At 38.8% G+C, this 13,832-nt stretch overlaps 1 long non-coding RNA gene across 1 annotated transcript; it reads right to left on the bottom strand.

The window, feature by feature from the left end:
• Positions 1–203: 203 nt before the first annotated feature.
• Positions 204–13,496, bottom strand: LOC114454369 (uncharacterized). Its single transcript, XR_003672533.1, has 3 exons — positions 13,485–13,496; positions 2,244–2,248; positions 204–277 (listed from the first exon to the last, which is right to left on the bottom strand). It is a non-coding gene; the product is annotated as an uncharacterized LOC114454369 (long non-coding RNA).
• Between the last annotated feature and the right edge of the window lie 336 nt (positions 13,497–13,832).

Here is a 13,832-nt window from a genome sequence, read left to right as displayed (position 1 = left end):
ATTTAACGAGTCCTGACTCGGATTAGTGCAATTAATGATGACTGTGGTGATGATGCGAGTCAGCATTTTATAAAGCTTTGAACTTGATCCTATTTTGACTTTAAATTCTGCCCATATTATCATGGGTTACGGCAGACATTCATCCATCCATTCCCTGTACTTGCTTATCCTTATTCTATACAAGCCTAACAAGTAACCAGTTCCAACATCCATCTACCAATATATTTACAGTCCCTCCTTTGTACATGTCCAAACCATCTCAGTCTGGCCTCTCTGCCTTCATCACCAAAATATGTAACATGCCATAACTCTGATGTACTCATTCCTGATGCTATATAACATTGTCACTCCCAAAGAGAATCTCAACATCTTCATCTTTGCTACCTCCAACTCTGCTTCCTGTCTTTTCTTCAGTGCCACTGTCTCTAAACCATACAATATGGCTACTCTCACCACCATCTTGTACACCTTTCCTTTCATTCTTGCTGATACTCTTCTATCAAACATCGCAACTGACACATTCCTCCACCTGTTCTAGCCTGCTTGCACATGCTTCTTCACCTCTTTCTATTGTTTTGGCCTGTTGACCCTAAGTACTTAAAATCCTCCATCTCCTTTATCTCTACTCCCTATAACCTCGCCTCACCGCTTGGGTTCCTCATATTCAAACACCTGGATTCAGTCTTGCAAATCATACTGCTGCTCACAAATGCTCACTTCCGCCCTTAGACTAGCTTCCACTACTCATTCCCATTACTTTATTGAATGACTCATCAACTTTATTGCTCTGTAGTTGCCACAACTCTGCACATCTCCCTTGTTCTTAAAAATGGGCACCAGCACATATTTCCTCCATTCCTCAGGCATCCTCTCACTGTGTATGAACAACCTTGACAAAAACTCTATTGCCACCTCTCCTAGACCTTTCCATACCTCTACAGGAATATCATCAGGTACCAGCTGCCTTTCCACTCTTCATCCTCTTCAATGCCTGCCTCACTTCAGCATTACTTCCTGCTCCACAACTGTCACCTCTGCTACTCTTTGTTCTCTCTCATTATTCTCATTCATCAGCTCTTTAAAATACTCTTTCCATCACAGTTCTGGACTCTGTCAACACTATCCAACCTGGCATACAAGTCACGGTACGCCCATTGTTTGGCCTTGGGAACTCTACCTTTGCCTTATGCTGCATCTCCCTGTACTTCTGTCTACTCTCTTCAGCTCTCTCAGTGTCCCACTTCTTCTTAGCTAACCTCTTTCTCTATTTGCACTCCTGCACTTCCTCATTCCACCACCAAGCCTCCTTATCTACTTTCCTACCAGATGACACACCAAGCACTCTCCTACCTTAGCTGTAAATGTCCAGTCATCTGGAAGTATCTCCTGACGACACTGAACCTGTCTCAACTCCTCCGTGAAAACATCATAACACTTATTTTTTCAGCTTCCACCACTTAGTCCCCTGCTTTGCCTTTGTCCTCTTCATCTTCCTCACCACCAGAGTCATCCTACACACCACCATCTGCTGCTGTCTGTCTACGCTCTCACCTACCACTACTTTGCAGTTGTTGATCTCCTTCAAATTACATTGTCTAATCAAGATATAGTCCACTTGTGTGCTCTACCTCTGCTCTTGTAGGTCACCCTTTGCCCCTGCCTCTTCTGGAAGAAAGTGTTCACTACAGCCATTACCATCCTCCTTGCAAAGTCTACCACTATCTGTCCTTCTGCGTTCCTATCCACCAAACCTGCCCATCACCTCCTCATCATCTCTGCTGCCTACACCAACATGTCATAAAAATCTGCACCAATCACCACTGTCTTATCTTTGGGGATACTCAGCATCACTTCATCTAACTCATTCCAGAATTTCCCGTTCTCTTTCAGCTCACATCCTACCTGTGCATACTTGTCAAGTATCCCATTTTAGCCAGGAAACTCCCGTGTTTCACCCAGCTTTCCTGCCATCTTCCCGTATTAGTATTTTCCAGTAAGTATTCAGTATTTGAATGTAGTAATAATTAAAAGATGCCTTACTAAACTGAATGACGTCACTAGCCTCACGAGAACTGCCACCTGAAATGGCCTGGGTGGCAGTTCTCGCGTGATTAGTGCAGACAGCGGAAACAAACCCGGAAACAGACGTTCCAGTGAAAAAACCAAAGAACTGGTGTAAATACGTTGTAAAATGTGACAGAGAGTTTATCTTTCTAAAGAGCAGCAGAATGGGACACAGTTACACTTTCTGTTAGATTAATAACTGAGATTTTAACGTCTACCACATTTGGAATTTGGAAGAAACAATGCAAATCAGCATGAAAAATCAGCCAATCACAAGCACCATAAATATACACTGCTTTCAAAAAGTGTTATTATAAACTCTGTAATTAGTGAATACCAGAGAACCACATGAGTGAGCATGAGAAATTATAAGAAAATATGTAATTAAATAAAATGTAAATGTCTAACTTAAAGACAAGCAACGTGAAATTAACAGTGAATATGGAACGTGTTTACTTGTATATAAACTGTAAGGATATTAAATAAACACATGTTTCATTTACCCACTTATGTTTTTATTTAGGCTGTTTTATAATTTAGGATTAGAATTAGGGCTGGGCGATATATCGAGATTCAAGATGTTAGTTTTCTATTTTGACCATATAGAAAACTATAATATTTCATATATCAATATATATGTATATATTATAGCTTATTATGTATCAAAATATTTGTTTTAGGAGTCGCTGCTTTTACTTCTCAGAACAGCATGTAAAGCTCAGTTAGATGGATTTATTTATTTTTTATTTATTTATTCAGTTTATTTCCGACATGGTTACATTCACTTTTTTTACATTTTTTTTTTTTTGTACATGCCGAAAAAGGAGACGAGAGAAGCATTTTGCTTATCTGGGTCCCGTCCCCTGTTTTGTACATCAAAATTTCTGAGTGCACATATTGTGCAGCTGTTGTTAATAAATGAGCCTGTGTAGCATTTTGCATCAGCAAATTTAATACAGAATTGTCTTTCTGGTCAGACTTTATTTGAAATTAAATTATCTAGATTTATTTCATATATCACCATTTTGAGAAAATATATTGAGATATGAGTTTTGGTCCATATTGTCCAGCCCTAGTAGGAATATTCACAGCATTTCAATGTTAATAAAGGTCGACCTACCAGATTATAATCACATAATTGTATTTAGTAGTGTTTGACAAGTGGGTATTTTAGATTTCTTACACCTATCTTAAAATATAAGGGATACTGGAGCTCGGTTGGGCGGGTGGGACGGATCGTAGTGAGCGCCAGAAAATGTCCCTTATTTTCAAATTAAAAACTTGACAGGTATCTACCTGTGACCACTAACTACATTGAGCATCACACCTTCAATTTCTAGCTTCAGACTCATCTTTCTGACACTCTTTTCACCACCAGAACATTCCTGACAAACTCCCCCTTCAAGATATTTCTGACTCCATTTCTCTTCCTATCCACGCCATGGTAAAACAGCTTGAACCCTGCTCTTAAGCTCCTTAGCCTTGCTACCTTTTCACCTGGTATCCTGGACTCACAAAATGTCCACCTTCCACCCCCGCATCATGTCAACCAACTCTCTAGCTTTCCCTGTTATTGTCCCAACATTTAGAGGATCTACCCTCAGTCCTAGAGGTCGGCCTTTCTTCTTTTCTCTCTGCCTACGACACGCCTTCCTCCTCTTCTTCTTCCACTTCTTCTTCGACTAACAGTAGTCCAGTTTTCACCGGTACCCTGTAGGTGAACAGTACCGATGGTAACCTTGTAACACGTGTGTCCTCTTCACAAAGCCATTCATGTACGTAAATAGCATTTTGGGACACATAAATTAAGCATAAGTACATCTCTTCCAGTTGTAAAATATGTTCTTGCTTCAATGTATTTGTTTGCTATTTAAACATTGTTAAAAGTTGACAAAATATCACAGAGTTCAAAGAAAACATTCAACCGCATGTTTTTATGTGATGTGTATATGCACGTTTACAAAGTTAAAACACTGTAAATATGCACAGCATTTTGTTAAACAACCTCATTTAAATGGGAAACAATTCTGATGTTATGATAAATGGTATGCTATTTTTCATTGTGTATGCACAAACAATGCTAGCATATTAAATTAAACCCTCAGATTCTTGTAGAAGTGTTCATACAATTCATATCACTAGGACAATCTGACGCGTCAATCATATTGAAATTAATAAATGTGTTTTAGCTCTTTTTTATATGGTGACTAAATTAAATAAAAAAAATAAATAAAAGCATCTGAAATGTTATCCAGTGACAGGACAAACACACCTATAAAAAATTTCCTTCACATCGGATGCCCTTTGACAAACAGTCCTGTTCCTCAGCGCTTACGCCATGTGCTTCAGCATTAATGCTAACGCCTTGTGGTAAGGTTGGCTGGACAGGCACTTGACTGATGGCTCTATTAGAACCCCCCACCTCGGCATCCAGTCCTATCCCGGGCCTTTCTTCCTCCTACTGGATGTGTTGCTGACAACGCACTGATGGGCTAAGGGGAAGACTAAATGGAGGGCCTAAACACGCCAACAGCCTCATTCAGTAGCGCACCAATAGACTAGCACACACATAAAAACAGACACAGGCGTTGCGTGTGAAGGGAGATACATGGACGCGGCTGTGTGCGCAAACACACAAGAGCTACACAAGGAAGCAGAAAGGATTTAGCCATGCCTCACCTTTTTCTATTTGCTTGGAACAATAGCTTACACAAATACGACTCACAACTGATCTGCACCCCTCCAATTCAACCTCTTTGGTGGCTTTTTCCTCAGACCACCATGAAAGATGGGGGCCACTAAAAGGCTGGCTCTCTGTAATCAGCTCTGAAAGGGTTGGAAAATACAATTCATATCTCCTCACTATTTTGTAAAGCAACCACTGGAGCAGGAAATGACAGTGGATGTTTTAATCTTTATGACGGTGAGCACCATGCTCCTGACTAAATGGGAGAATCTGTTGAAATGTATCGGAGCTCCTTAGATTACTTTCTTTCTTCTTTTTTTTTTTTTTAATAGCAATTCTTTCCTTTTTTTTTTTAATTTTTTTAAAGAAAAGAAAAATCAATTTGAGAAAGAAGTGTCCATTAATGAATAAAAAATAAAAAAAAAGTGATGGATATCTAATTGAAAGCAACAAGGCACTGTGACATATTGATCTGCACTGGGTGCTGATGACTGCTAAAACTGACCATTGTAGCTCGTGGCCCTGTAAACACATATGCACAGTAGTTTCTAAACAACAATGTAGACGCACAATAGTCCAACCCTGATCTCACGGTAGAACGTGACACTGTCACGAAGACGAACAAATCTATTGTTTCATACGTGGCAGCACGTTTTCAGGAAGTTTGTCAAGCTTCAAGTCACGTTTTTTCCAAATAGTTTTTGTGCTGCTTCAAACTTTACTTCGACGCAGCAAAACCCATGACCTTAATCCTAACTATAACCCATTATGTTTACCATGTCTGCCAGCGTCACGGTGGGAGTCAGTTATAATTGTAGTTGTGTAATTGATAATTAACTACAGTTATGATGTAATTATAACTGTAATTGTATTTGAAAAAATATGTTGCTGTTGTATTTGTAATTTGATTCTAATCGAGTTCTGATAATTGACTTTGCAAATGTAATTTTATAAAAACTGTCAATTACAATCTAATTGAATGCAAAACTGGGGGACCATCATATTTATAGTTTTATGGCTTACAAATACATAGTAAAAAAAAAAAAAATTATGTTTCACTACCAGTCAGTTCTCTTTGGGATCATTTTACCATTTAAAATTAAATGTTAATCTAGGGGTATACTTAAAGAAAAAAGGCTCAAAAGACGCCCACACATGAAATATTAATACCAATATTTTTATTGATTAGGAAGCCTAACAAGGTAACCAAGAGATGATTAACAAATTAGGTGATAGAAAATATTTTTTTTGTGTATTTTACAGCTGATTTAAGACATGGGTCAAAGCTGATGCGATATCATAAACAGAAAACTAAAGCATATTTATTTCATTCTCAATAATTGTGATTAATTGAATTTGAACTTTAGTAATTGAGATTGTAATTGTAATTTCCTTTCAGGTGGAAAATAATAATTGCATTTTAATTGTAATTGCAAAAAAAATGCTGGTCACTGTAATTATAATTGAGTTATAATTGAACATGGATCATTTTAGATCTAATTATAATTGAAAAATGTAATTGACCCCAACCGTGCCCAGCATTAAGCTTAACCACCCCCTTTATATTAGCTGTAGAGGACCACGGTACGTCAGGTGAGTTAGCGTTAGGGTGTCCGTCTTATACATGGACATCTTTGCTTGACCTTCCACCCACCAACGTGTATTTTCGTGCCTAGCAGCACCAAAAATACATCGTGTTTTGCAGCACAAAAAATATGAGAAAATTGTGTTGGAACACACAAAACAAAAGATTAGTTGTCTTGCAAAGGAAATATAAAAGTTAGAGTTTCTATAGTTTGGTGCAACTTACTTTAGTTTTTCTGCCTTCCAAAGACCTATCAGTGTTTTGAATCTGGAGAATTAAATTCCACACTTTTCTATTGCACACACTGTGTTGGGAAAAAAAAAAAGATTGAAGCTGAGCTTGAAAGTAGTGAGAGGCTCACTTCCGAACTTGTAGCAAAATTAGCTCAATTCATCACTGTCAATAACGACAACCTTCCCAAAATGGAGACATGAATATTAATTGAAAATAATCAGATTAAGCTGCTAGAATGTGACATTGTCAGATGGGCACTTTATCTTCGGGCCTGGAGAGATACAAGATTGTCTACATACAAATCAGAGAACACTGCTTAATTGCATGTTATCACCCTATGATTGCCTTGGCATTATATAAAACAGTATGGTAATTACTCCACAGATAGTGATGTAAATAGCCCTGGGCTGCTGCTCCCATAAGAGGAAGTGGAGAGAGGGCACAAGGCTGAACATCTGGGCTAAGAGGTGGCGCAATTAGAAGTGCCGAGTCAGGTGATTAGCTGTATCTGCAGGTATTAGAGGAAACATATATTAGATTGTGAGCACTTGACGGTGAGCCTTAAACAGCATCAAGTTCAAGAGATATTTAATGTACATAAACATAAATTTAATGGAGGATTCTATAGGGGGCCGTGTGGGGGCTTGATAGAGAAAATTATAAGTGGCCCTCATGGTGTCACTGCCGCCCAACCCAGTGAGCAGATGCACGCTAGGCCAGCTGGAGCTCCCCTCCCTCTCCAGAGGCCCCCAGCCCTAGAGGAAACACAGCTCTGAGGGCTGCCATCATATGTTTTCAACGTTTGTACAACGCTTGATAAATGTAATGTAAAGGGGGCTTTGTGTGTGGGGGCAGTGGGGTTGACTGTGATTGCTGGTAATAACTGACTAATAGAATAAAGCAATAACGTACAGCCTCAGGGCTAGAGCTTCGTACCGACAATTTCATACCGCAGATTTATCATTGTGGGGGAAATTAGCATTTCAGTCTGTTCACTTCCCCATCTGATGAAGCTCCGTCGTGAGACTGCGCATCCTGCAAAGATGTCTGACGTCTTGAGGTCCCCTTCGTCACAACACTCCATAACTCTCCTCTAACACCCCACAGAGACATGCAGACATTCTGGAAGTTGACGGGGAACAATTATGATGGAGATGTGCACCACAGCTTTAAGATGCACCTCATAAACAACAGACTATTAAAACACTAGTCCAATATTGAACCGTATACAAAGTGGAAATTCAAATTAGATGATGTATGTGCATTCATTTAGCAATCTACATATTTCTTCTATTTGCTCACTGGTTTGAAGATGTGCAAGTCAGATGTAATTTTAATGCTGGCTGAATAATACATTTTAAAGAGCTTTAAATGAAGAGGGTATGTTTAATTTCACATTAAAGAAACTTCATGAGAGCAAATGTTGAGTTTTCTCCACATTTCTCCACAACGGGTGCTTACAAGATCTCCATTTTTAAATAAAATCCTTTAAATCGTTATATTATTGAAGCCATTCAATTTAATCTCCTTAATGAACCCGTTGTAAACAAGCCGTCCAAAGTTAAAGAGAACCTATTTAGCTTTCCTAATTTACTTAAAACAAAGACTATGACTGTAAATAGGCCTATTTGTTTTTGTCTCTCAACAATTGACTTAAGTTTCATCTAAACAAACCACAGTGTCAGATCATTTCTGCTGACAAAGTTCAGGGAGGCCTATGATTAGAATATTAATTAGGGCCATCTATGACAGTCAGATAATAACAATGTCAGCAAGCTGAATGGATTCTGTGACCTGTAAAAAGCCTATTCATAATCTCCAGTCTGCTATAGTTCGTTCTTTTGGCTATAGGCTGCAGACCTTTTCTCGCTCTTTCAAAGCTTTCTGATTGTCTCTTTTTCTAGACGCCCTGGAAGAAGTGACGTTCAGTGAGCACTAGGGTTGGGTAGGCAGGGCGTTGCAAATCCAGACCACCAATGTCGACACCAATGACAATTTCATATGTTTCGGCTGGCAAGTGTTAATCTAACAAAATCAAGATCATAAAACACCATTAAAGAAACGTAAAGGGGAAATATTATACCAATTTTTCACATTTTAAAACAGTTCCCTGTGGTCTAAATGACATATCTGTGCTTGGTCAAAACATAACATGAATTAAGCAACAGAAGAGATTTAATACCCTGTAAAAACGAGTTCTGTGAGAGCGCTCTGTTTTGGGGGTGTGTCCCTGGATTTGCGTAGACCTCCACTTTCCTCGCCACTGTCTTCCGCGGGGTGAAACACTACGTTCACACTGCAAGCCTTAATGCTCAATTCCCATTTTTTGCTCAGATCCGATTTTTTGTTTGTCCGTTCACATTACCATTTAAAATTTGACGTATATCAGACTCCAATGTGACCCGCATGCGCATTGTCACGTTTGTCTCAAAGTTTTTGTGCAGTGGAGCCAGAGAATGAATGAGCAGGTGCAGAGGAGGACGATAAAGAAAAAGGAAAAGGGAGCCAAATGATGTTTCGGGTTTTTGTGGTGCCGATTTGCTTTTAGACACAGACCACTTATGATATAAACCTTCAAGCTTTGACCCCAAATTACATTTTTACGTTTGTTTTAGTGGTAAGCATTGCATTTATTAACAGACAGCTGTTAATGTCAGCATCAGATGAGCACATGGGGAAACAAATGCCCGTCAAACACAGGCATGAGAGTGCACCTATTTACATAATCCATGTATCAAATTTGTAAGGATAAGGAATCCATGTTCTTGTGCAGAAAAAGGATTGATTCAACAGTGGGTGCTTATAGACTGTCCCTGTCCCTTTATGCTCCATGAGTGCAGCAGAGCTGCAGGCTGCTGCTGCTGCACTCACAGCTGTTAATGACGCCAACGTATCAAATGCACATTAAATCCTCCTTGACCGTTCACACTAAGGTCTCATTGAAAAAAGATCTGATCTGTATCTGATTCAGGACCACATATGAAAGTGGTCTGAATCTGATTTGAAAATGTCAGATATGGGTCGCATTTGAGTGGTGTGGAAAACAATGGCGGACTTTCGCAAATGTTTTCATTAGGTTGGGGGTGGAGTCCATGGGTTGAGTTACCAGCGGAGGGGAAGGTATTCTCTTTCCCGATTTCATTTGTGACATCACAAATGTGGAAAATTTGAAACTGAGCAATTTTCTCTGTGTTATAAGACTTAAACAGACCACAAACAAATGACTGGATGCTTTTATTTCAAATTTTGTGTGCCGGTGGACACTCAAGTTATCTCATATGTGATCAAAAAAACTGCAAAAGTGGATTTTTCTTAATATGTCCCCTTTAAACAATGATTCAGTAGCAGCCTTCATACTCTCCCAACAAGATATATCTCATGACACGGAAACGCATTCCGTTGTTTGTGTTGGAAAAACAGAAACACAAAGAAAATGACAACAGCAACAACTGTGGAAAGTACGAACAATTTTCTGACCTTTCCTTTGCTGAATGTCTGGTAGCTCAGGTGTTGGTCTCCCATCTTTTAAAAGCTGTCATTTTTTCTAAAAAAAAAACCCTTCCGTATAGTATTTAACATAGCACGGTTACGTCCAAAGGCAGCATAGCGATCTTCCTTTTTAAGTAAATTGTTTTCATATTGGGGAACTGACATGCGCAAACACATAAACACAGGCTATGAGGGCCAGAGGCAGAGCAACAATGTGCCTTCGGGAGAGGGTGTGGCCTCCTCCTGCTTTACAGCGGAGTGAGATAAGCAGATAGCAGGTGTAATCTGTTACTTTTTAAAATCCTATGTATGGTTTCTTCTGAAATCTGCCACAAAGTAAGATTAGTACAAGATTTAGGACTTGCAGACCTGATGTACCGACTCTCCCTTGTTTGCTCTGTAAATGTGAGACTATTACTGAAGTTGCGTCTCCTGGGACAACATGATAATACTTCTTGCTGAACAAGTTATTTAAAGCAATGTGAACATTTGAGCGACAAAGCCAATATAAGCATGATATTCTCAGAATGATTAAAAATAAACCCTTTCAAGGGTCAGTGGCTCTTTGAAAGTGTTTTTGTTAAGCTTCTTGAGAAAACGTCCCATGAAACATAATTCAAGAGTCATTTATTCAATAGAAACAAGACATTTATCGTTTTTTTAAAAGCAAGTTATGTAGGTACTAGTGTTCCTGTAGACTATTCCATTGACTTAGTAGTACCTCTGCATGTAGGCGGACCTGCATCTTACACCTTGCCACTATGGGCTGGACTGTCTCAGAGGCTACTTGGGTCTGATCTGCTACGGTATTCTCTGGTCGCTACGGCTCTTGTCCTCAGTGCTTGTTCTTGTGCTGCCTTTGTACTTGCTGTGAGTCCACTGGTATGTCTTCCTGATATCAACCACTCCCTCTATTCATTGGTTGTCCTCTCCATGTTGCCTGCTCTTCTACCATGTTGCTCTCATTGTGGTCTATTCTCCCATGCTAGACTTGAGGTAGAATCCTCCATGCATGGTGAGGCATTTTCTCATTTTTGGATGTTTTTGCTGTATATCCTGGTGGTGTGGTTCAGTGGGTCGATGTCTCACTCAATATTAGCATACAGCTTGAGGTCATCCATGTAGAGCAGGTGACTGATTATTGCTTCATTTTGGAATTAGTATCAATAGACAGTCATGTTGAAGATCGGACTGAGGGGATTTAAGCCTACAAACTGTGCAGAACAGCAGTGGTGTCAGTGATTCTTGGTATATTCCACACTTGACGTTGACCTGGACAATCAGCTTTGAGTTGGCCCCTAGGTTAGTCTTCCACATTCCCTTGGAGTTTATTATGAGGACAGTTAGTGTCCTGTTGATATTGTACAGATCCAGACATTCCAGTATCCATGTGTGCGACAATGATCTGTTACATTTACATATGCATTTCCAAGCATAGATAGAATTTAGCAGTGATAAAATGCATACACAAAGCTTGTAACAAATTTAAAGTATAAATTTAAACTTAATTTAGTTACACGACACCCACTCCAGGTGATTGATAGTGGCCATTAGATAATTTAGAGTAAACATCCATCAAGTGTCTTTTTGGCATGATTTGAGATTACCTTTTTTAAATATGCCATTCTGGGGTCAGTACGAGGTTAACTAATGAGCTTTAAACTAATCAAATATGACTATAGAATTGAAGATAATTTGTCTTTTTATCTAAAAGGAGATAAGTTTTTGAACAGGACCCACTGATATCGCCTCTTGTTAATTTAAAAAAAAAAAAAAAGGTCTTCTTCCACCTTCAATGCATGTGAATGAGTGAAGGCTGGTCAACTTGATCTAATCTATCAGATGAGCTACTAACACTTACATTTCTAATAATTAGGTTTAATGATTCCGTTAATAGGAAGGAATTCATTGTGCATCTTGAATTATTATAAATGGAAAACACCAAGTCCAGTTGTATATAATAATTTTAATAAATATGATTTTACTTGGGGAAATGTTGAGCCATTGAAACATATTTGGAATAATTGCCAAGCCTCAGATGAAGCAAAGCAAGTAAGGAAAAAAGCCAAAGATACAGATTTACTGAAGCTACAAACAATGTGTTTGCTGGAAGCGATATTTATGTCATTAACTCCCTGGAGAGCGTTCAGCAAAAATTAAGCCATCGTCCCTCCAAAAAGTCAAACCTTTGTAAACTGAGTCAAAGAGGCACTTTGTCTCCTCGTTTCAGGAACACTTAGTGTTGTGTTCGAATTCATAGGCTGGCAGGCATGTGGCTAGTGGCAGTGCACTGCGGTGAATGAGTTAAATCAGCCTCTTGTGAACTCTACCCTGTGTCGTCACAAGAGGAAAGAGGCCAAGGACTCACGCGATGTGCGTAATCCAACAGTGAGCTGGTATGGCAGTGCTGCACCCCGCTGCTCTCAGAAAGGCTCAAATAACTCCCATGTGCACACAGGGAGAGTAGAGAACAGTCATAGATCAGAGACAGAGCTGGAAGTTGAAGGAGTGAAGATTTATCCTGGAATCTCAGAGAGTTGCTCCAATTGCTACCATCAATTCTGCCAATACTCAGGCAATTGTCTTTAAAGGCGAGGTCTCTTTGTAGTCTACTGTCCACTGTAACAGGGATTGGTTATCAGTGCTTCTCAAATGGAGTAGATGTATCTTTGGAGATATCATCTTTACAGAAAATTGCATGAAAAAAAACATGCAAACAGAAACAAACCCATTTCAGTGAATCTTATAAATATACAAGTAGCATTCATTTGTGACATGTTTGATTAAAGACAAAGTTTCTTGTTATGAACACATAATTAACTCCGTTAAAACAGATTAGTTATACATTTTTGATAAATATTTCCCATAATGGACAATGAACGAGTATATTTTTCTTGAATGGCTTATTAATGATTTAATTAATTTATCTCAAGCATAATACACATTGTGAGTTTCCAGGCTTATTGGTCAATTTTCAGAAAAGTTTTCTGATCGGTTTCCAACACCATGCTATTCAATACTAATATTAATCTCGTTTTTAACTGTCAAATTCTAAATGTGGTATTGTAAATGATACAGTATTATTTGACCAAAAGAGTATTAAATACTGCTCCATGTTAGTAGTCATTATTGAGGCTGTAGTTAGCCACTTTAACCCCAGTCCATGAATCCAGTGTTTCTGAAATGGGGGTACGTTTCACCCATAGGGGTACACGATGGCACTACAGAGGGTACTTGAGAGAGAAAGAGAGAAAAACTAAGAAATGAAAGCATTAAAATATGCTGAATAATAAAAAGAACATACACAAAATGACACTAAAAACACACAACATGACCTGAAAATACAAAGATCAGTCTTGGTCTCACACCAGGTAGAAGTTGACTCGAAATGATAAAAATACTGCACTAAATACTGTTTCATTCCACTTATTTACAAAATGAGATTATTTAAAATGTGTGTTATCACTCATTCATTCCATTATTATGCTCAGACAAATAGGGTACTTACATTCAGAAATAAGAGAAAGGGGGAACTTCAGCCAAAAAAGTTTGAGAACCACTGCATTAATCAGTGAATTACCATTAATTGAGGGCATTGGTGCAATTGGCAACTGTACTTCCTATTGTGGCTTCAGATGTTGCTTACCTCCAACAGTATGTCAGTACAGAACTGTAATCCGCTATAATGACTATACTTTGTATATCAAGACCTTATCCTCTGTTAACAAAGGCCCTTGGTTTGTTGGCATTTATTTGTTTCCTTACATCTTTCTC

This window comes from Gouania willdenowi, chromosome 20, assembly GCF_900634775.1.
Source record: "Gouania willdenowi chromosome 20, fGouWil2.1, whole genome shotgun sequence".
NCBI lineage: Eukaryota > Metazoa > Chordata > Actinopteri > Blenniiformes > Gobiesocidae > Gouania > Gouania willdenowi.
The sequence above is the reverse complement of the archived record's forward strand: the minus strand, read 5'-3'. Positions and strand labels throughout refer to the sequence as shown.